This window comes from Miscanthus floridulus, chromosome 16 (genome assembly GCF_019320115.1).
Source record: "Miscanthus floridulus cultivar M001 chromosome 16, ASM1932011v1, whole genome shotgun sequence".
NCBI classification, from domain to species: domain Eukaryota; kingdom Viridiplantae; phylum Streptophyta; class Magnoliopsida; order Poales; family Poaceae; genus Miscanthus; species Miscanthus floridulus.
Window position 1 is genome coordinate 12,635,216 of NC_089595.1, and position 23,712 is coordinate 12,658,927.

Here is a 23,712-nt window from a genome sequence, read left to right on the forward strand (position 1 = left end):
GATGATGAACTCGCCTAACTGTAGGTAGGAGCGTCACTGGTCCACAGCAATGAGGATGGCCTTGTATTCCTGCTCGTAGGCCGACAGGCCTTGATTCTTGGGGCTGAGAGCACGACTAAGAAAGGCCAATGGGTGGCCATCCAGTAGGAGCACAACACCGACCCCCATGTTGGACGCATCCGTCTCAGTGCAGAACTGCCGAGTGAAATCTGGCAAGGCGAGGATGGGTCTTGAGCACAGACACTTCTTCAGAGTAGTGAAAGCCTTCTCATGTTCAGATGTCCAGAGGAACAAGCAGTGTTTTTTCAACAGAGATGTCAAGGGCTTGGACACAACAGCGTAGTGGCGAACAAATCGGCGATAGAAACCAGTTAATCCCAAGAAACTTCGGAGCTCTTTGACATTGGTAGGCGTCAGCCAAGAGAGCACAGCCTCAATTTTAGCTGGGTCAGTAGCCACACCACGCTCACTGATGATATGACCCAGGTAGGAGATTTCTGTTTGAGCAAACTTGCACTTTGACAGTTTGATATGCCACTGATCCTGGGCTAACAGAGAGAAGACTTGGCGCAGATGATCAATGTGTTCTTCAAACATCTTGTTGTAAACCAAGATGTCGTCGAAAAAGACAATTGCACAGCGACGAAGGAGAGGCTTCAAAGTAGTGTTCGTGGTGCCTTGAAAGGTGCCAGGTGCGCCAGATAACCCAAAGGCAACCACTCTGAATTCGTAATGGCCGACATGAGTTGAGAAGGCAGTTTTGTATTCCTCACCTTCGTGCAACCTTATCTGATGATATCCTGATAGCAGGTCAAGAGTAGAAAACCATCGAGCACCAGCTAACTCATCCATCAGTTGATCGAATACCGGAATTGGGAAGGGTGTCTTGACAGTGAGAGCGTTGAGGTACCGGTAATCGACCCAAAAACGCCATGTACCGTCTTTCTTAGGAACCAACAGCACGGGAGAGTTAAATGGAGATGTGCTCGGTTGGATGATACCTTGCTGCAACATAGCATCTACTTGAGCCTCAATTTCATCCTTGAGAGCCGATGGATATCTGTACGGCCTGACCGTGACTGGACGAGCTCCATCAACTAGAGGTATTTCATGATCATAGTCTCGTTTTGGAGGCAACTCCGCAGGTGGGTTAACCACAGATGGGAACTCTATTAGTAATTGACTGATGGCCGGTGGCAGCTGTGGTTCAGGTTGTGATGACAGATCTGACAGATGGAACAACTGTACCAACAATTCCTCAGCACTGTCAGCACCAGTTGGAGAAATGCCCTGAATCCAAACAGTAGCGCCATTGTATGGTATAGCCAGCCAGTGCTGACGCCAATCAACCTTCATGGGACTAAAAAGCTGAAGCCAATCCATTCCGAGAATGATGTCTTAGTTGTTGAGCGGCAGAATCTTCAGGTCGTGTGTAAACTGATATTGATGTATAGTCCACACTGCACCTGGAAGGAGAGCTGAACACTGCATAACATCGCCATTGGCAACTCTGACAGTCATAGCCTGACACTGAACTGAAACAATAGATAGCTGAGAGACCAACTGTTGACTGATAAAAGAAGTAGAGCTGCCAGAATCCAGCAAAATTAAGACAGGTTGATGCTGGAAAAGTCCCTAGAACTGCAAAGTTTTTACCCTGGACACCAGCCCCGAACCTTCAGTCGATAGGCAGCAACAGGACTGTTCTGCATCCTCTTCTGTTGTTGGACTGTGTACAATGTCATCAGCAGAAAAGAGAGCATAGAGTTCATCCAACACATGGAGACCGACTTGAGCTGCACATTTGTGATCTCAGCTCCATTTCTCCCTGCAGTGATCACACAAACCACGGGCACGACGATATGCCTTGAGGTCGGCAAGCTTCTTATCAATCAGTTTTGGATGCAGAACAGGCTTCTCAGCAGCGCCAACTTGTGGACGATCTGGACCGGGTGGAGGAGGCAGTGGGTAAGCTCCTTTTGGATTCCAGCGTGGGGTGGACGAGGCATCGAGACGCCGAAATTCACGCCTCCTAGAAGAATCCCCCGCTTCTTCCTGCAACAATGCAAGGGTATACGCAGTATCGATGGAATCGGATCGCTGAACAAGAATAACAGCATGAATGTCTGAATTCAGTCCATCAATGAAGCGAGTGGTATAATACAGAGAATTTGTCGTGGAATCATAGGCTGTGAGTTGGTCGACAAGCTCAAAGAAACGATCAACATAGTCCAGCACAGACGAGGTCTGGCGGATGCGGTAGAGTTGGCGAAGGAGAAATTCATGTTGATCGCGGTCAAAACGAGAACGCAGAGCACGGCAAAATTCAGGCCACTACATGGTTTTCAGTTTTTGGGTAACAGATTGGATCCAGCGTTTCGCCGGCCCAGTGAATTGCATGCGGGAACACTGAATCCAGACAGAGGGATCAACTGAGTACATGTCAAAATAATCTTCCGCACATGTGATCCACAACTTAAGGTCAGTGCCATCAAAAGAGGGAAAATGCAATTTGGGGAGCTTGCTGGTGAGATTGTGGGGTATATCAGGTGGGCGATTGTGCGGCAAAACCAGATCATATGCAGTACCATATAACTTAACAGGATGTGCAGAGGAATCGGCCATACCCGTGACCGGGGAATGAGTGAGGGTGGTGACAACCCCGTGCTCATTCTCCCAGTGATGGTTGTCGACGCGGTACCTATTGGGCCGAGTAGCCATGTAACCAGCAGTTGGGGGTGTGGCGTGCTGCTCCGGTTTGACGGGAGGCTCAAGGATGAGAGCCGGCTCGACGGTGGCTTCAATCACGGAGCGGTTCCAGTACTTGTCGAGCTTGCCGATGCGCAGGCGGAGGTCGTCGACGACACCCTCAGTCTCCTAGCACCAGGAACCGAACTCGGAGGCGGCTTGCTCGATGACGGAGAGGCGCGTGTCCTGGCGTAGCTCTGACTCGAGGATGCGGCGCTCGACGGCGTTGTCCGACTCCTCGAATTGCTTCTCCAGAGACGAATTCGCCTCTTGAAAGCGGCGCTTGAGCAGATCGCGCTGATCCGTGAGTTGCTTCTGGATGGTGGATTGCTCGGCGGCGAGCTTTTGGATTTCCGCCAGGAGAATTTCGTATCGGGGTTCATGGCTCCCAATCGCTTGGCGAATCGAGTGTAGTGGCAGTGTGGTGGTGGATCCAAATCGCGACACTCTCCAATTCGATCACGGGACTGGGGAATTACGGGTTCTCAGGCGAATTGCAGCAGCTCACTGCGCCTCGCCGAGATGCAACGGACCACGGTCGATTGTCAATCGAAGAGTAGAAGGTAGATCGAGGAAGAATCGGTGGTTCTGAGTACCAGGTGTTAACAGGCTAGATCAGAGAGGTAGGATTGAGGAAGAAGTAAGAAGCAAGAAGAACAAGCACGAAAGGTAGGCGAGCCAGATGGTCCTCAGAAGATAGTAAATCTTGTTGGTCCTCACTTGATACATCCTCTTTGAAGATATCGTTGTGGAGGTCGAGCTTCACGACGTGGCCTGTCATGGTGCTGCACCTCATGCCGTGCCACTGGTAGCATTCATGGCCTCGCCACGATCTCAGCCGCCTACTGGGGTCACTGGTGATGCCGGCTTTGAAGGAGAGTAGCGCGTCTTTCTCCATGGCAGCAGCGCTATTACGCTTAACTTTTCTAGCTAATTTTTTTGCACTATTATGCTTGCAGTGTTGTCACTTTTGATGCAAATGGGCTGGCTACTGCATTGTACCGAAGTTCGGCTATCAACTATGGCCCCATGCTTCCTTGTCAAAAAAAAAAAAAAAAAAAAAAAAAAAAAAAAAAAAAAAAAACCTATGGCCTCATGCTTCTATCACCGTCTTCTGGATCAATAAATAAACTTATTTAGTACTGTTTTTAGTTAATGGCTTGTGTGCCAGCGAATTTATTTAGTATTGTTTTTAGAGTTAAATGCACCAGAGGTCCCTTAACTTGTGAGGAGGTTTCGGTTAGGTCCATCAACTTTCAAAGTGGCTTTTTGGGTCCATAAACTTTATACGCCGTATCATCTAGGTCCATACCACTCCACGTTGGCTTCTGGTGCTGACGTGGCACGATGCCGTGGCCATACAGGCCAGCCGGAGCCCCGCGGCTCCGCGAGCAGAAGCCAGTGGACGGCGTCGCACCACCCCACTTTGGAAGCTTGTATCTCTCCAACCAAGCCGAATTAGACTTTGGCACTTTAAGCAAAGTTGGAGATCTCGCGTAGCTCTACAACATTTGTTACTACCTCTTATGCCAAAACTAAACGGATTCGGAGTTAAGAGGGGACAAAGATTGATGTTTGTATGTATTTTTGCGGTAGTATTGCATGAATACAGAGCGCGGCCTCAGGGACGACGGCGGCTGCGGCTGCGACCTGCTGCTGCTGGTCCTGCTCCTGCGCCACGACGACAACATGCACCTCGGCCTCGGAGAAGTAGTGCGACGACGAGGACGCGAGCGGGCCCTGTCCCTGTGCGCCACCGGACGCGCCCGCCCCTGCGCCCGGCCGGCGGAAGCTCCACCGCCTCTTCTCCCTCACGGGAGGCCGCACAGGAGGCAGCCGGCCGCGGAGTCGCCAGCTGCGGGCTCTGCCGATTTCGGCCTTGGCCGTGGCTGTGGCTGCGTTCGCCGTGCTGCTTCGGATCGGCGAGCTGCGCAGGCCAGGGCAGCGTCTCGGTGCCGCCACCATCCTCGGCGTCGCCACCGTGGAGCCAGGCGTCGAGGCTGCCGCTCTCGAGGAGCTCGTAGACGAGGATGCGGTCGCGGTCGGCGGCGCAGTAGCCCAGCAGGCGCGTGAGGTTCGGGTGGCTCAGGCTGCCCAGCACCTCCAGCTCGCGCGCGGAACTCGCAGTTGCCGGCGCCCACGTCGCCGTCGCCGGAGAGGCGCTTCACGGCCACCGCTGCGCCGTCGGGGAGCACGGCGCGGTAGACGAACCCGAAGCTGCCGTCGCCGATGATGTTGTCCGGGGAGAAGCCCCCAGTGGCGGCGGCGAGGTCGGCGAGAGAGAGCAGTCCGCGGTCGTGCCGTAGAAGGACCACGACGGGCAGTCTGCTGGCGTCGTACCGGCAGGCGCGGGGCCTCCCTGTCTAGTGTCAAAGGCCGTTTGCATGCACTTGCGCGTACGTACCGTCACCGTCATCGTTGGCGTAGAGCGCGATGAAGACGATCTTGATCATGGTGAAGAGGATGAAGCTGTAGATGATGATGGACAGCACGTCGAGGACGTCGTCCTCATGCTTGACGCCATACTTGAAGGTGTTGGCGTAGACGTAGAGCGGCGACGTGCCGAGGTCGGCGTAGAGGATGCCCACGCACTGGAACGCCAGCCGTAGCGTCCGAACCCAGCTCTCCGGCCTGTGTACGGTGTAGGGTACCCATGCATGCATGTACATTCAATCATCAGATTATATACGTACGTTGGCAAAACAAGTTGCTCTTATTAATCCCAGGACCAAGTATACGAGTATACTAAATTGAGGAGAAGCAGTGAGCAGCGTAGCGAGCTGGTTTGCCATGCCATCCAGCGATCAGCATGCGGGTACCTGTCCGTGGTGTCCGGTGGCGCACAGGGACAGGGCCCGCTCGCGTCCTCGTCGTCGCACTGCTTCTCCGAGGCCAAGGTGCATGTCGTCGTCGTGGCGCAGAGCAGGACCGGCAGCAGCAGGTCGCAGCCGCAGCCGCCATCGTCCCTGCGGCCCGCTTCATGCAATACTACCGCAAAAATACACGCACTACGTCAGATTCTCACACTAGGAACGGGGCATTTTTACTGTAGGGGCGGCTGGGGGTTGGGGGCGCCCCTACAGTGGGCGTCCTCGGGCCCCATCAGCCTAGCCGCCCCTACAGATGGCACTGTAGGGGTGGCTGGTAACCTGAGCCGCCCCTACAGTTGGGGCTGATCTGTAGGGGCGGCTCAATCACCAGCCGCCCCTGCAGTGCCCATTTGTCTTTTTTCAAATTTCAAAATTTGAAATGTTCAAATTTAGTCAAATGACAAGATAATCAAAATAAAAGTTGTAGATCTTGATGAGTTGAACAACTTTTGTATTCATCACTTTTACATCTGAAATCATTTAGGGTTTGAAAATTTGGTTTGAACTTGTCAAATTTCAAATTTCAAATTTTAAAATATATAAAACATTGTCACATCCAAGTTTGATCAAACTTAAATGCTGAAGCATGATTTTAGAAAATTAAAAAAAAAAACCATCACATTTGGAGTTAGTATGAGGGAGAACAACTAGTTACAAAGTTTACCCACAGATTAAAAAGAGAAATCACATTGTTCTAGATGATCCTTACATGATAGTGAACAGTGTAATTTCTTTTTTTAATCTGTGGGTTAACTTTGTAACTATTTTTTCTTCCTCGTACTAACTCCAAATTTGATGATTTTTTTCCTAAAATTTTCTAAAATCATTCTCTATCAATTTATTTTGTTGGTTTTGTCAATATATACATATGAAAAGTTTGAGCAATTTAAATTTTGAATTTCAAAAAAATGCAACTTCAGACAAAGATTTTGGTACCCCAAATAATTTCAGCTGAAAAAGTGATAAATACCAAAGTTGAATAACTCATCAAGATCTACAACTTTTGTATTGGTCATTTCTTTATATGACAAAGCGGTAATGAAATTGCTCACAAATATGACACATCTCTCGTAAGGTTTTATAAACTATATGAGACATGTGTAAGATTAGTGAATAATGTGTGCTAAGAATTTGTCAAATGAAGAAATGACCAAAATAAAAGTTGCAGATATTCATGAGTTGAACAACTTTGGTATTCATCACTTTTTATGTTGAAATCAATTTGGGTCTCAAATTTTGGTTCGAACTTGTCGTTTTTCAAAAATTCAAATTTGAAAGGTTCAAATTTTGTCAAATGACAAGATGACTAAAATAAAAGTTGTAGATATTAATGAGTTGAACAACTTTGGTATTCATCACATTTTATGTTGAAATCATTTTGGGTCTCAAATTTTGGTTCGAACTTGTTATTTTTTAAAATTTCAAATTTGAAAGGTTCAAATTTTGTCAAATGACAAGATGACCAAAATAAAAGTTGTAGATCTTCATGACCTCTACAACTTTGATGTTTATTAAATTTTCATTTGAGATCATTTGGTGTCTCAAAATTATTTTAGTAGTTTTGATTTTAATTTTTTCCCATTTTTAAAGGTTCAATTTTGCAATTTTAAATTATTGTAGTTGTTTTAATTATTGTATATGTAAATATATCTATAAAAAATAATTATAAAACACGTGTGTAGTTGCAGTTGGGACGCATCTGTGACAGGAATCGCTTGCCTACAGTGCACATCACAGGTGCAATCTGACGGACCCAAAAATTTTATTCATTTCAGCGGAGCACCGAACGTCTTCGCGTCCGCTCCCGTCCGCAATCTCCCGAGCCCCCGACTCCGATCCAGACTCCCGTGTCTCTGCCTGCCTCCTCTCCCTTCCCCTCCACAACTCGTCCCCTCGGAGGAAGACAGCGCCTCCCTCCTCCAGACCGGCCGGCGGTGCCTCCCTCCTCCCAGATGCAGATGGCGGCGTCTCCCTCCTCCCAGATGCAGCCGGCGTCTCCTCCCTCCACCTAGATCCAGCCGGCGCACCTCCCTCCTCTAGCCGGCGTTGACTCCCTCCTCCAGATCTGCGACAACCACCGCCACGGAGGAGCAGCAGCGACACCAGCAAGCGGACAACGCCACCAAGGTCACAGCTCCTCCATGGCGCTCCTCGTTCTCATGGTCATGGGTAACCCTAGCCCTGTCACTTTGCCCCCGTCTTCTGTAGTCCTGCATCCTGCCATGCCTGCGATGCCCCTAACCCTAGCCACGCCCTCGTTTTGCAGGGACGAGATCCAGGGAATCATTCAAGAGCGCTCTCACATGCATCTAGCTACTACTTTTGTTAGGTTTGTTTTTTCTACCTTTTGATTTGTGATGTCCAAGTTATTGGATCTGGATGCATCTTTGTAGTATGTAAGGAAATGTATCTACATGATATAGGTGTTCGATCTGATATTTGATTATGTACTTGCGTTTGAATCTCAGTTTGTGCATGGAGAGAATTTTAATTATCATAAATGTAGGTTGCCTTCTGAATAGCAGCTATTATCCTGTTACCATGGCACCACCGTCTCAGGTTCATTCCATGCTTTGGTCTGCTGCTTATCCTGTTAATTCTGCTCGGCATATTTGGGGGGTACTTCCTTTGCATATAGTACATAGCAGTTCCACAGTCCAATTATGGAAAAGATTTTTGAGGAAAAAGATGAATAGTTACTGCTTTTGATAGGAAAAAAATACATTAATCTAGAACTAGTACAAGCCCAGCCAGTTATTACTCACGAGTATAGTTATTTGGCAATGCAGAGACAATCCAGAACAATCCAACTAGGCTATCCAATCTGTGAAACAATCGAAAAAAGGCTAGCTGCTTCTCTAGTTTGAATAAATTCTTGGACAAATGAAATGCAGTACTATCCAGAAAGTGAGTGCAGTACTATCCAACCAGGGACAGCTAGCAACTAGCATTTTCTCCATTGTCGTACTTGCTGTTTGTCTTTTATATATTATCATTTTCTCCCAAGCTAGTTTGTTTATTTGCTTATCTTTTCTATGACAGATACCAATGAATATCTTCATCCTGAGCACAGGGGCTGGTGGGTCGGCATCAACCTTACTTCTGCTGATACCTGTATCCTCTATGATAGTGATCTGGAACTTGTATTCAGGTTAGGCTCTTAGACTGGTCTTGTGTTGTGTTTTGCAGGTACAGCAGTATCAGTAACCGCTCTGGCTCCATTTTTAGGTAAGTAGCATAGTAGACTAGCAGTTCACATCATGTCTTCTGGTCAGTATTACCAAATTAGTTTTCTGAGTGTATTGCTTGCATTACTAGCACTTGGGCACTGTCATAAGGTGTTGCCCTGAGGTATTATCAAATCCATAGATCCATGATGTGTAAAATCATTTTCACCGAGTTATTTTCCTATAGTTTTCACAATTTTCTGCATGGATTAGTACAAATGTTCAAGTTCTTATTAGCTTGTGCTACTGAATTTTGTAGTGACTTAACATCTCTATTTGAGTTGACAGAAAGATTCATGTGTAAGTAGGCTTAGTTCACTTTCAAAGCAAAGAGTGTGCCTCTCTATTTTTCTAACTGTTATCTACTCTGCAGGCTTCAATTAGAACAATACATGAAATCAGGGCAGGTTGTGGCTATGAAATCAGGTATCATCCATACACTAGACACTGCAATAATACCCAGGCTTGATGCTTAGGTTTGTTTAATCTATCTGCATCCATATAAAATTGGAAATTCAATTGATCTTGGTTTCTCCAACATAGTAAAGATTGCCCTTCCAACTTGAGTTGCATCAGGACTCACTAACTACATTCCTTGTAGGATACTGGATATGATGCTTCTAGTTCGGTCAGTGGCAGCAAAAAAAAAAGACAACATGAACCTGGAACGAGTTTGTAGTGAATTGCATACTATGTGCTTGTTGTGCAAAGGGCCTGTTAGGACCTGTTAGGAAGCAGTAGCTTCATGTCCTTGTATTGACCAAGGACTTGTTAGGATCCAACTAGTAGCTTCATGTTGACCTGTTAGGAATGAAGCATTGCAAATTAAGTTTTCCCCTGACTTTATTTGATAGACTTTTGTGAATTATGACTTGTGATGATGTTCTAAATAATGGTCTTGTGTTTGTGGATGTATATATTTATATTTGTGGCGGTCAAATTCGAATTTGAATTATATATATATATATATATATATATATATATATATATATATATATATATATATATGGTCAGATTTGAATTTGAATTATTTTTTTTGCTGGAAAATCCACTGTAGGGGCGGTTCTTGATTGAACCGCCCTTACAAATACACACAGCAGGGGCGGCTGGTGATACAGCCGCCCTTATAGAAGTCCACTACAGGGGCGGCTGATATTATCAGCCGCCCCTACATAGGGCACTGTAGTGGCGGCTGAAAACACCAGCCGCCCCTACAGAGGGCACTGCAGGGGCGGTCAGGAAACCGCCCCTACAGAGGCACCCTCTGTAGGAACACCCTAGGAAGGGCGGCTGGCGCAACCGCCCCTACAGAGGCTCTAGAGCCGCCCCTACAGTTAACTTCTGTAGTAGTGACGGAAACATCAATCTTTGTCCCCTCTTAACTCTGAATCCGTTTAGTTTTGGCACAAGAGGTATTAACAAATGTTGTAGAGCTACGCGAGATCTCCAACTTTGCTTAAAGTGTCAAGGTCTAATCCGGTCTGGTTGGAGAGATACAAGCTTTCAAAGTGGGGTGGCGCGGCGCTGTCCACCGGCTTCTGCTCGCGGGGCTGCGGTTGGCCTGCATGGCCACGGCATCGTGCCACGTCAGCACCAGAAGCCAACGTGGAGTGGTATGGACCTAGATGATACGGCGCATAAAGTTTATGGACCCCAAAAAGCCACTTTGAAAGTTGATGGACCTAACCGAAACTTCCTCACAAGTTAATGGACCTCTGGTGCATTTAACTCTTGTTTTTAATTAATGGTCTGTGTGCCAGAGAACTTATTTAGATTGTTGCTTGAAATTTGTCATCTATCTGGTATTGTTTCTTCTATTATGTTGTTTGGGAAATGGTTCATCTCAGATTATGTTGTTTTGTAAAATGATATGGATGAGCATATTTGTTTTCTAGTTGAATGAGCACGTATATATGACCATAAAGATGTTATCACAGCAGATTGTTTGCACATGTGAGCATTAAATGATTACAATCTAAGCTGCAGCCAGTCAAGCCCTTGTTTAGTTCCACCCCAACTTTCAAAAAGTTGCTACAGTACTTGTCACATCGAATGTTTGCGGCCCGTGCATGGAGCATTAAATGTAGACGAAAAGAAAAACTAATTACACAGTTTGGTGGGAAATTGCGAGACGAACGTTTTGAGCCTAATTAGTTCATGTTTGAACACTATTTGCTAAATAAAAACGAACGTGCTACAGTAGCCCCAAAATCCAAATTCCTGAAACTAAACAAGGGCCAAATAGCTAACCTATAAGGTGTTCCAATAGTTCCCAAATAGCTAATCTAGAAAGAATGTTATTGGCTATCAAGGAGAAAGATTAAATAGCTGGCGATTCTCAAATAGCTAGTCTAGCACTAATCCTCCACTGTAGGGTTCTTTTTTTTATTTCTAAGTCTCATCTAGCTAGCTATTTGCAAGTTGCCATTGATGACGTCCTAATATGAGTTGGCTAAATAGCTGGCTGTATATGATATGACATGGACTTGCAGCCAGCAGCTGGCTAAAATATTAGCCTTGCTTTGAAAGGAGGATCCCGGAGGTGCAGCCATTGTTTTGGGGTGTTCTGGTTCTGAAACAAGCAATTTATGGTTTGTGCATGCTTTACACGATGGGCAAGTTCTGTCGCTTGCAATAGTTACCAGTGATCGTCTCAATACGTCAATGACCCATTTCGGCTGGCTGAAAAAACGGCTGATGCTGATACTAATGCTAATTTGTTATGAGAGAAAAACATTGTTATTTCACTAAAATGGTACGGCTGATAAGTTCAAACGAACAGTGTCAATGTCTTTTCTTCAACTTAAATCCAATAGTAGATTTTTCTTTTCTTTTTTGGAACCGCATAACCAAATTCAATAGTAGATAACCCGTACTTATATACTCCATCAATCACTTTGGAGTCAGGGTCATAAACTTATTTAGAGCTTGTGAAAATATTTAAAAGTTTCAAAATTTAGATGGCTCTAGAAAATTGAGAAAAATATAAAAACTTTCAAAAATATTCTAAGGGCCCGTTTGGATACTTAGAATTGAATTCATTATAATAATTATAATTTAGGCACAAATTAATTAAGCTAATATGGTTCTAAATGGAATATATTTGTAAATTATTGTTAGCCATACAAGGGAGATACTTATACGTTGTATTTCTATTTTAGGCAAATAAGTTGAAGAACGTGCTATAAGTTAAATGATCTATAGAATCAAATTCACATCTCCCACCCTATATATAAATTTGAGATAGGCTCATACGTGAACATGAAAAAATTGTGGAATATTAAATTACAAGCCAAATAGCCTAACCTATTAAGTAGATTCTAATTCCTCCAAAATAAAAGGATCCAAACAATGTATTTTGAAATTGAAAACATTTCACGTTCAACTCGGCATCCTACGGAAGGACCCGACTGAAACTCGACGTAGGCGAGTGTCCCTGCTACTCCCCAAGGTAGCAGACGTGCAAGTCAAAACCGTGTGTAGCAAGACAAGCGACGTGACGTGTTATCTCCGCACTGTGGCAGAGACTATGAGAGGATACGCAGCTAAGCTCTTGTTTAGTTCCACCCCAACTTCTAAAAAGTTGCTACAGTACCTGTCACATCGAATGTTTGCGGCCCGTGCATGGAGCATTAAATGTAGACGAAAAGAAAAACTAATTGCACAATTTGGTGGGAAATTGCGAGATGAACGTTTTGAGCCTAATTAGTCCATGTTTGAACGCTATTTGCCAAATAAAAACGAATGTGCTACAGTGACCCCAAAATCCAAATTTCGCCAACTAAACAAGGGCTAACACTAGTACATAAAACCTTTTCACACAACACTATTTTCATCACTGGTTTTCTAAAAACTGTTGGTGATAATATTTCACCAGCGATTCGTGTTTTCACCACCGGTTCGTAACACGGACTGACAATGAAAACTTTATCAACTGGCGATGAAAATGTCCCCGGACCAAAAAAAAAAAAAGCACTCACCCCTGATTGATAGTGTGTACTCAAGTCCAAACCCATCCAGGGGCAGAGCTAGGAAGTTCATTTTTTGAATGTGCCTAGGCCAGCAGTGTTAAATTTTCAAATTTTATTTGAATTTGAAAAAATTCAGTGAAAATTTCACATTCATAGGGGAGCCAGGCCCCTGCTCACCCCTTTTCTCCGCCCGTGAACCCATCTTGAGTTCACAAATAATAATACAATACTGAGTTCAAATCTGATTAGAGGAAACAACATGGCTTTAAAATGATTACAATAACATAAGTTCAAAATATAAATTGCTAGCTTAGATAACATCCTCCAACAAAAGCATATAGATGAGAAATAAATACGGAGTCACCGAGCCCACCAGCACTTAGCCACCACCTTTAGCAGGATGAGACCTTCACCTGCAACAGGGTGGGATAAAACCCTGCATACTAGAATGTACTCAGCTAGACTTACCCGACAGGAGAGAAATAAAAAGACTCCAAGGATATGCAAGGCTTATTTGGTGGAGCTGATTGGATAGCATAACTTTGCAAAAGAGCATTACTAGCATAATAAGTCCTTACTTTCAATATTTTAGTCAATATTTTAGCATCAAGTTTAATGAAGCTATTTAAGACTAAGTTTGCACCTGTTCTATAGCAATCACTTGATTGATGTGCATCACAATAGTAACTATATCCAGTTTAGCATATAATCAACATAACCATCATATTCCATCAAGTGTTACTATGAATGCTGGACAGTGACCAAATTTCTCACTATCCGGAAGAGACGGCGATTCGAATCGATTGCAACCAGCTGAGCAGAAATCCATAACACAAACCCAGGTATACCGCGCGAAGGTAGCCTTAGGTCACATTTGTTACAATTCAGGAACAATCATGGGACTGAGTAGAGCCGCACACTCAGGGACTAACCGGGAGCCAGGACGATCAGGCCATGTCTACCCACGGTCCCCAGGCCAGGTCGTTCAGAACATGCCTGCCCATGGTCTAAGCCGTGTCCCCGCACATACATCCTCCCCTCCAGTGTGCACGTCAACCCCTCATCCTCCCAGTCCGAATTGAGCTACTCGGCTTCGCGGTTGGAACGACTTATCCGGCCAGCTATGTGAAAGGAGCCTTCAATCTCGAGCAAGGTCCAACAATGGTACGGTCCTTAACCGACATAAGCAGGATAAAACATGCACACAAGACCTCCATGTCCTATTGCTTCTCAATTACCAGATCTCGCCCGGTCTTGATTTATTCACCATCACATGGTTATTTTCCACGATAGCAAATATAGCCAACCATGTCAGAGTAGCCACCTATCTTGCAGGTGACAGTAATCACCTGATTTCTACCGGTCTAAGCATGGCTAAGCATAGATTGACCTACATACTGTAAGGGCACATGTATTTATATATCTGGTGGACAAGGTAGGCAATGCAGCAATGGTTTCATCCAACTCCTATCAACCTAATGCACAAAACAAGATTTATACTCAAGTGCATTTTAAAAGAGAGGGTAGGAGGCTTATAATGCTCTAGGGCTTGCCTGAGATCCAACACTAGGTCAGTGTTTTGTTAGCTTGCACCGGTTTGGAGAAACATCTCCACTCCGGCATGTACTCCAGTGGGTCCTTCCATCTTCTGGATCCGTCCACAAAACACCGTCTTCTGGCTCGTCCCCGTCCTCACATGCTTCGCGTCCACACGTTGTGCATCTAGCGTACCTAGATGAGATACAACAATGCAAGTGCATGAATGCGAAGAATGGTAATATGCATCATATAAAAGCATTCAAGATAAACATAAGGTTACACCTCAAGACATAAGCACTTAGAGAGCAAGTTATTTAACTATCACTCAAGTCTAGCATAGGGATAGCAAGCATAACAAGCATGGCACACTAGTTAACTCAAGTCAAGCTATTGCAAACAATAAGCAATCAAGAACTAATCAAGCCTAGCATCATACAAGAACTAGGGCTGATGGTGCTTATCAACATGGCATACATAAGTACATCACACAACCAGCAAGTTGAAGGTGATCAAAGTATATTACATTTGCGTTTAAACCACTCATGCACAAGCAAGTCACACACCAACATCACTAAGGCTCTAGCAAGCTGTGCAGCAGGGTTATTTTTGTGGCAACATGTATACATGACCATTTATAAGTTAAGTGCTTGACCACATTATATAACATGTTTATAAGATACCTCAGGTGGATCAATTTAACTCTAATAGTGTCATGAGCTAATACTAACAAACACACAAGGCAACATCAAGTTAAAGCCATCAACTTAAGCACATACATAGAATATGGACAGCAATACAGTAGGCACTTGTTTTAGTCATAACTGGAGATATAATTATCCAACAAAGGTGATCCTAGACTTTTTGAAAAGCGTAAGAAATTGTCTACAACTTTCTTATTACCACTGACAGCAGATTCAACAACTAACAAGGCCAAAACACATCAAGAAGCAGATCTACACAAACAAGGACAGAAAACTGATAGTAAATTCATAAATGTATATCTTGAGTTCTGTTCATCCAAAAAGCATGATCCTTAACTTTATAGAAAGATTATTAAGTTATATATAACTTTCTTATCATCATCTTAGGATGATTCAATAGTTAACAAGACCAAACAACACAAAGAAGCAAATCTGTCCAGACTTGTACAGATTCTGATACTTAAATTTTAGACAGCCATATCTGGAGTTATAGACCTCCAAAAGATGTGTTCTTTAACATTTTGGAAAGACTATGAAAAGTACTACAACTCTTTAATCATCACAGGAGATGATTCCATACCTATCTCGGTCAAACAACACAATGTTTCAAATCTGCACAGAAAGCATGTAAAACCTGATAGGGAACTTGTAAAAAGCATAGCTCCCAAACCAGCAGGCCTAAAATCATAAAATTTTAGGAAAAGCAAGATAAGGAGGTTATCTACAACTTTTGTATACATCACATTCACAGAAAGCATCATTAATATCACGAAATTATCACCGCAACAGAAACTATACAAGCAGCAGATTTCAGTATAAGAGCAACAAGGTTCTTCACTTGTTTGGGTTAATCAACATAGCTCACACAGAAGCCATTCATACAACTCAAAACACTCTTAACATATCTAAGCAACTTATATGTACTTTACAAGGTGAAAAGAGCAGCACAAGCATCAACATGCTCACACTTCTATTTTTTTAAAAGCTCAGTTAACATTCATACTAGCAGAAAGGGGTACACAACATACATGATCATACCAAGCTTAGAACTACTACTAGCATAATGAACAACCATTAATCAATCAACCAACAAGGATACCATCATAACCTCATAGCCATATATACATATTTATACACAACTTTCATTAATCTTTTATATAAAAAACAAATATAAATTTTTAGGTGATGTTGCAAAAATCTAGTTTGGAGCTAAGACTTTTATATGTGGGAGAGCTTATCAAGATAAGACTACTGTACAAATTTTACATGCTCAGGTTTTATAAATTAATTACTACAATAAAAATAAGTTTATATTGCAATAAAGCATGTGAGAGCAAGATGAATCTAAAACCCAACATTTTCTGTAAACACATGGCTATATTAAAATTCCTTAGGTTACAACAACATCATGCAAAGCTAGTGGAACCATATTTTATATTTTTACACACTTATATTATTTATAAATCATTTACTAAGCACTAAATAAGTTAAATAAAAAACTCAGACATACATGCACCAATAAAGCTAAAATTTTTACTACAGCACAAACCTCACATGAATAGCCTACCATCAAAATTTCATAGCAATTGGAGCAATACAACAGTAGATATGAATTAAACATAGAAAACCCTAATCAAGCATAGATATAAATCTACAGCAAAAACTTTGCACTAACACATGCCATATTATGCTTCTACTGCATAGATCTACTCACAAGGATTCCAAAACATCTTCATTTTTCATTTTCTAATTTTTCTTTTACTATAGATTTTAGAAGTTTCAGTTGATTTATGCATAAAGGAAAAGATTAAACCAAAAAAGAAAAACACATTTGCATTGGGAACCCTGGATCTCTAACTAATCAACCAAGCCCATATAAGTAAACTACTCTCTCTAGGCATTTAAGCATCTGGAACCAAGAAAGAGTTTCTATTTCCATTTTCCCCCTTTCTTCTTCTTCTCGAGCAGAGCACGGCAGGGGACAGCTCGAGGCTATCGCCCCCGACCGGCGTGGGAGTGGGCCAGCAACCAGGAGCAGCGCTAGGACACGCCTAGGTCAGTGCGCACCCATAGAGGACGCAGCTCAGCCAGTGGCGGACCATGGCGGCCTGGCCACGGCGGCAGGTGGCCTAATGGCCGACGCTTCGGCGGCAGCAGGATACAGACAGTGGTGCTGCTGGGAAGGCTTCACGGGAGAAGTGGTGCGAGGTGGGGAAGGAGCTAGGGCAGTCGGCTAGGCGAGGAGGACGCGTAGAGGAGCAGGAACGAGCGGCATGGGAGCTTGGCTCCTCGGCTATGCCAAACGGGATGCAGGGCGAGAGAGAACAGAGGGAGAGCGAGGGATGAGGGTAAAAGAGAGAGTGGAGGGCGTTCAAGCATCCAAGAGGAATGAGCGGGGTGCCGTGGCACGCATGTGAGCAAGCGCGAGGCCACGCAACGCACGTCCCTTGCGGCCGATCGGCACGATGCCATTTCTAAAGATGTTCCCGCTACCATCCCCTTGACTGAAACAACGATCTTCATCCTCCTCTAACTCTCTAACCATTTGATGATTGCTTCGACCAATTACTTCCTCTTATAGAGCTACATGAGTACTACAACTTTGCTTAAAGGATCTTGGGCTGGTTTGGATTGGTTTGGAAGATATAAGGCTCCAAAGTGGGGTACCCAAAACTAAAACCGAGATTCAGTTAACTCCTAGGAATAGTTAGCCTTTGCTATTTTTGAAACTATATTTGATGGTCCAAATGTGCTCCAAAAGTCATAAGAATTGCTCTATTGTTTCCATCACAAAAGGTACTTCAACTCATATTAAGAAATCCAATTGAGCTGCCATATGAATTTGGAAGACAAAATGTTGCAAACATGTTAACTTACTGTAGCCGATTTCTTTCTGTTGGGGCCCAAAACAACAATGCATTCGAACTTGAGGCCATTGTTGAAGCCACTTAGAAGCTGATTTGGTTCTTATTACAAAAATAAAGTTTGTTGTACTCCACCTATACTACAACTTTTGTTAAAGGTCAAATCTTAGAACTGGAACAGAAGTCATTATTTCATCTTAGTCAAAGTTGCATCTTGATTAAGCTTAAAACTAGCCTTTTGGTCCATTGAAGCATTTTCTTGACACTTGATCAACATGAACCCTTCATAACTTTTTTCATGAGTTGAGTTAGAGTTGTTCGAGTAAGGTTGCAAGGTTGGATTGACATCACATGTTTCCATTCACTTAACAAAGCAATTCAAGCAAGGATACAATTCATCATTCCATGTGACCTTTCGATTCCAAACTTTATGAAACTTTTCCCAATGTTCAAGAGAGCTTGATACTAAGGTGATGCACATGAGAGAGGAATGTTTAACACTACTCAAGCCTACATTTGAAAAGGGTCATCATGTAAGCAGAGGTGTGTTGTCCAATTTAAGTTAGGGCTCATTCCAGGGAAAAGACTTCAACATATTTGTCATCATTTCCAAGATTTTGAACCAGAGCTCTTGATCATCACTTGACATCACTTACTTGAGTCTAAACTCACTGCTTAACTTGAGACTAACACCTGGGTTGTTACATCCTTCTCTCTCTTGGCCTCTAAATCATATCCTCTTTCTCTCTCACACATGAGCTTCTCCCTTATGTCCTTAAGGCGAATGCCCCATGCACATGCTCATTGTGCGGGCGCTGCTCTCGGCTACAACGACTACTCAGTGCGATAGGCATCTAGCGCAGGCTTGCCAGCCCACAGCGCTGGCCAGCTACTGCACACTCATAAGCGACAGGATCGGTGTGCGCAAGCTCTCCCGTCCCCCTCACGGTGATGGTGTGCGGGGCGCTCCTTCCGCCGATGGTGTGAGGCAGCCCCCTCCTTGCATTGCCACGCATGCAATTACCCCACTTTGAGTGACGACGTGGCTCTCCTCTTAGGCGATGATAGTAAGGGCGAGCTCTCCCTCTTATGCTCATCGTCAATTTGTAACTGATGGTGATGACCTTTGTTTTCACGCCCACTGTCATTGTCAAATAACAAAACTGACAGTGATAGGCCTTTTTGAGCCACGGTGATGTTATATATATATATATATATATATATGCAGTATTGCAAAACCTTGTCCTGTGACACTTTAACACTATACTATAGCTAAACTATTCCACCCACGCAATATTGTAGGGCTATTACAGAGACACTGTATTGCACTATTTCAACTATCAAAGCAGGGAAACTTCCACACCACATATTGTCCTACACGACATGGGAATAGGGCTTCTCATGAAGGACACGCCATGCGGCATGTAGTAGCATAACACATCACTCCTAGGACCCATGCTGCATGGAAGCCTCCCTATGCCGTTTTCTCTTAGTGGTGAGCTGCCATGTCCAGCTCTGCCTACTCCTCCAGTGTAGCCAGTTATTCCTACAGAAACCTCAGAAGCTGACCAAAAGAAGTTGCGAGAAGCTTATGATGATGATATAGCCTCCTATATGTCTCATTTTCAGGCTTATCAGACATGGTTGGATTTAGGATGCTCGGGCTGTTCTTGTTGCTAGTATGGATGAACATCTAGCTGCAAAAGTTGTTCGGCTTGACCATGCTTCTCAAATGTAGGCCTTTCTTCGTCAGCGCTATGAGACATCTGGTCAGTCCACCTATATTGCCGCCTTATGTCAAGAGCAGTTGTTACAGCAAAGTGACTGTTCAGTTGAGGATTTCTTTTGACAGCTATCTACAGTGTGGTGTGAGCTTGACACTCTTAGTCCTCAGTTGTCTCTAGCCACTTGTGATTCCTGCAGGAAGCAACAAATCCACCTTGAGCTCCATCGCACCTATGACTTCCTGACTCATCTTTGTGCTGAGTTTGAGCCTCTTCGTGCTCAGTTACTTGCTCATCAGCCATGTGTGTCCCTGATGGAGGCTCTTGCTACTATTCGTAATGAGCAGACTCAACTTTGTTCTGCTGTTTTACTTCAGTCGACCTCCTCTTCAGTTCTGGATGCTCGGTCTGCATCCACAGGAATTCTTGGTATGTTCATCTCCTAAAGTGCCTTCTTTAGTGGCCTCGGGCTCTGGGACTCACAGTTCAGGTGGCGCTCATTGTGATCATTGTGATAGAGATGGACATATCAAGGCTCACTATTCCAAGAAGATGAGGCAGCAGGCTCAGTCTCGCTGAGGTGGGCATACCTCATAGCATCCTGGGTAGTGTGACTACTGGTGGTGTCTCTTAGAGTGCTGGTGGCTCTTAGCATACTGATACACAGGAGATACTCATGTTGTTTTGTTGTCTTGCTACCTCTGTACCTACTGGAGCTGCTGGTTCAGTCACTCCTGCCCCTGCACTATCTACTACTACATCTCAGTCTTCTATTGAGGGACCACCATCCACTTTAGGTATCTTGCCATGGATTCTTCACTTTGGTGCTTCTTTTCATATGACACCTGATCGTACTCATATTTCTTTCATTTGTCCTCCCCCCTTCCGCTCACTGTTCAAACTGCTGATGGCTCACCTCTTTCGGTTGTTGGTCGTGGCACTCTTTCATCCTCTCTTTTTCATGTTCCTAGTGTTCCTTATGTTCCTAATTTGACCATGCAACTTATTTCTGCTGGTCAACTCACTGATAATGGTTGTCACGTTATTCTTGATTCTTACTCTTGTCATGTCTAGGATCTCAGCAGGTGTCTCCTAGTTGGTACTGGCCCTCGTCGCTATGATTCTCAGCATCTTTGGGAGCTTGACTGGCTTCATCTTCCTTCCGCTACCTCTACCAGTCTTATTGCTCTATTTCTCTAGCATTGGCTTCTTTCTCTTTTTCTCAGTGGCATCATCGATTAGGACATTTATGTGGTTCCCGGTTATCCACTCTTGTTCATCGTGGTCTTTTGGGAAATGTCTCTGGTGATGTTTCATTAGATCAGTGTCAGGGTTGTAAGCTTGGCAAACAGCTCTCACTTTCATATATCTCCAGTGGGTCAGTGTTGCAGCATCCCTTTAACCTTGTTCATTCTGATGTATGGGGTCTTGCACTCTCCGTTTCAAAAGGGGGTCATCAATATTATGTCATATTTATCGATGATTTCTCTCGTTTCACATGGGTGTACTTCATGAAACATCGTAATGAGGTGTTATCCATATATCAGACTTTTGCTCCAATGATTCATACTCAATTTGATGCTCGTATTCGCATTTTTTGTGTTGACTCTGCTGGGGAGTATTTTTTGAGTGCTCTTTGCTAATTTCTTTCTGTGTAGGGCACTCTTTCTGACTTTTCTTGCCTGGTCCTCATGCTCAGAATGGTGTTGCTGAACGCAAACACCACCACCTTCTTGAAACTACATGTGCTCTTATGGTTGCTTCCTCTGTTCCACCTCATTTTTAGGCTCATGCAATCTCTATGGCTACTTATTTAACCAACGTTCAACCTTCATCCGCTCTTCAAGGTGGCATCCCATATGAGCGCCTTTGTGGACATGCACCTAATTACTCCAATCTTCACCTTTTTGGATGTTTGTGCTATATTCTTCTTGCTCCTCGTAAATGCACTAAACTGACATCTCAATCTATTCAATGTGTTTTCTTGGGATACAGTGCTGAACATAAGGGCTATCATTGTTGGGATCCTATTGCTCATCGTATGCGGATTTCTCGAAACGTTGCTTTTGATGAGTCTCATCGATTCTATCCTCGGCCTTCCTCTAATGTTTCTCCTCAGGCCGTTGTTGAGCCTCTTTCCTTTTTGACCTTTCCCGATACACATATCTCCACTGTGTTCCTTCATCCCCACCATCTCTACCTCTTCCACCATCTTCACCTCCTCCACCATATCCTCCACTGCCCTCAGAGCCACCTTCACAAGCTCCTCTTAGGCCCGCTTATGATTCCAAACCTCCTATGATTCGCATCTACATTCACTGCCTCCAACATCCCTCACCACCTATTGAGTCATCTTCTGATGTTTCACCTCCTGTTAAGACATCTTCAGGTGAGAATTCTTCCTCTCTGCCATCCTCTCGTTATGTTCTTCATGATCATGGGTTGCTCAAGCCTGCTGAACGATATGATTTTGCTGGCACTGTCCTTTCTAAGCTAACCACATACCATGATGCCATTTGTCATCTAGAATGGCAACATGCCATGGCTGAGGAGATCGCTACTCTTGAGTGCACTGACATTTGGGACCTTGTTCCTCTTCCTTCTCATGTTGTCTCATCACATGCAAGTGGGTTTATAAGATCAAGACTCGCTCTGGTGGCTCTCTCGAGCGTTATAAGGCCCGTCATGTTGCTCGTGGTTTTCAGCAGGAGCATGGTCACGACTATGATGAGACCTTTGCTCCTGTGGCTCACATGACCACTGTTCGCACCCTCCTTGTTGTGGCCTCTATTCGTGCTTGGTCCATTTCTCAACTTGATGTCAAAAATGCCTTTCTTAATGGTGAACTCCGTGAGGAGGTATACATGCACTCACCTCCTAGGTATCTTGTTCCTGATGGCATGGTTTGTCATCTTCGACGCTCTCTTTATGGTCTGAAACAAGCTCCTCGTGCTTGGTTTCATCACTTTGCCTCTGTGATTACTGCTACTGGTTTTCTCTGAGCGATCATGACCCTACCTTGTTTATTCACACTTCATCTCACGGTCGCACTCTTCTTCTTTATGTTGATGATATGATTGTCAATGGCAATGATTCTGATTATATTGCTTTTGTCAAGGCACGTCTTAGTGAGCAGTTTTTTATGTCCAATCTTGGTCCTGTTTATTATTTTCTTGGGATTGAGGTCTCTTCCACCTCTAAAGGCATTTACTTGTCCCAAGAAAAATACATTCAAGATCTTCTTGCTCGCCCTTCCCTCACTTATCATCGCACTATTGAGACTCCCATTCAGCTCAGCTTCATGCCACTAACGGTGAACCTCTCACTGATCTGACTCCGGTATCATCATATTGTTGGGAGTCTTGTCTATTTGGGTGTGACCCATCCTAACATCTCATATGGTGTGCACACTCTGAGTCAATTATTTGTTTATGCTCGGACCCACATCCACTATAGCCATCTTCTTCGTGTCTTGCGTTATCTTCGTGGGACCATTACTCATCGTCTGTTCTTCCCGCGCTTTAGCTCATTTCAACTCCAAGCCTACTCTGATGCTACTTGGGCTAGCGACTCCTCTGACCATCGCTCTCTTTCTGCCTACTGTATTTTTCTTGGTGGTTCTCTCATTGCTTGGAAGACTAAGAAGCAGACTGTGGTATCTCGTTCAAGTGCAGAGGCAGAGTTGCGAGCTATGGCTCTTGCAACCGCAGAGGTTACATGGCTTCGATGTTTACTTGATGATTTTGGTGTTTTAGTTTCTGTGCCCACTCCTCTTCTATCTGATAGTATTTCAGTTTTTGTGCCCACTCCTCTTCTATCTGATAGTACCGGTGCTATCAGCATAGCTCGTGATCCGGTGAAGCATGAGCTCACAAAAGCATATTGGAGTTGATGCATCTTACACTCGGGCTTAGGTGCAGGATGATTTCATTGCTCTTCGCTATGTGCCCTTCGAGCTTCAGTTGGCTGACTTCTTCACCAAGGCAGAGACACGAGCGCATCTGTTCTATCTCTCCAAACTCAGTTTCCGTGATCCACCCTGAGTTTGAGGGGGTGTTAGAGATATAT

At 44.3% G+C, this 23,712-nt stretch overlaps 1 long non-coding RNA gene and 1 pseudogene across 5 annotated transcripts; one reads left to right on the forward strand and one right to left on the reverse strand.

The window, feature by feature from the left end:
* LOC136510289 (LRR receptor-like serine/threonine-protein kinase RGI1) overlaps positions 1 to 23,712 on the reverse strand; it is a 120,655-nt pseudogene that overhangs the window by 69,668 nt on the left and 27,275 nt on the right.
* Positions 7,426 to 9,793, forward strand: LOC136514429 (uncharacterized). Of its 5 annotated transcripts, none has more exons than XR_010773647.1 (6): positions 7,426 to 7,787; positions 7,885 to 7,947; positions 8,661 to 8,846; positions 9,105 to 9,145; positions 9,219 to 9,271; positions 9,447 to 9,793. It is a non-coding gene; the product is annotated as an uncharacterized lncRNA (long non-coding RNA). The 5 variants fall into 5 exon arrangements; XR_010773648.1 differs by having other exon boundaries at positions 8,661 to 8,697; positions 8,808 to 8,846; positions 9,105 to 9,271; XR_010773646.1 differs by lacking the exon at positions 9,105 to 9,145 and having other exon boundaries at positions 8,661 to 8,697; positions 8,808 to 8,846.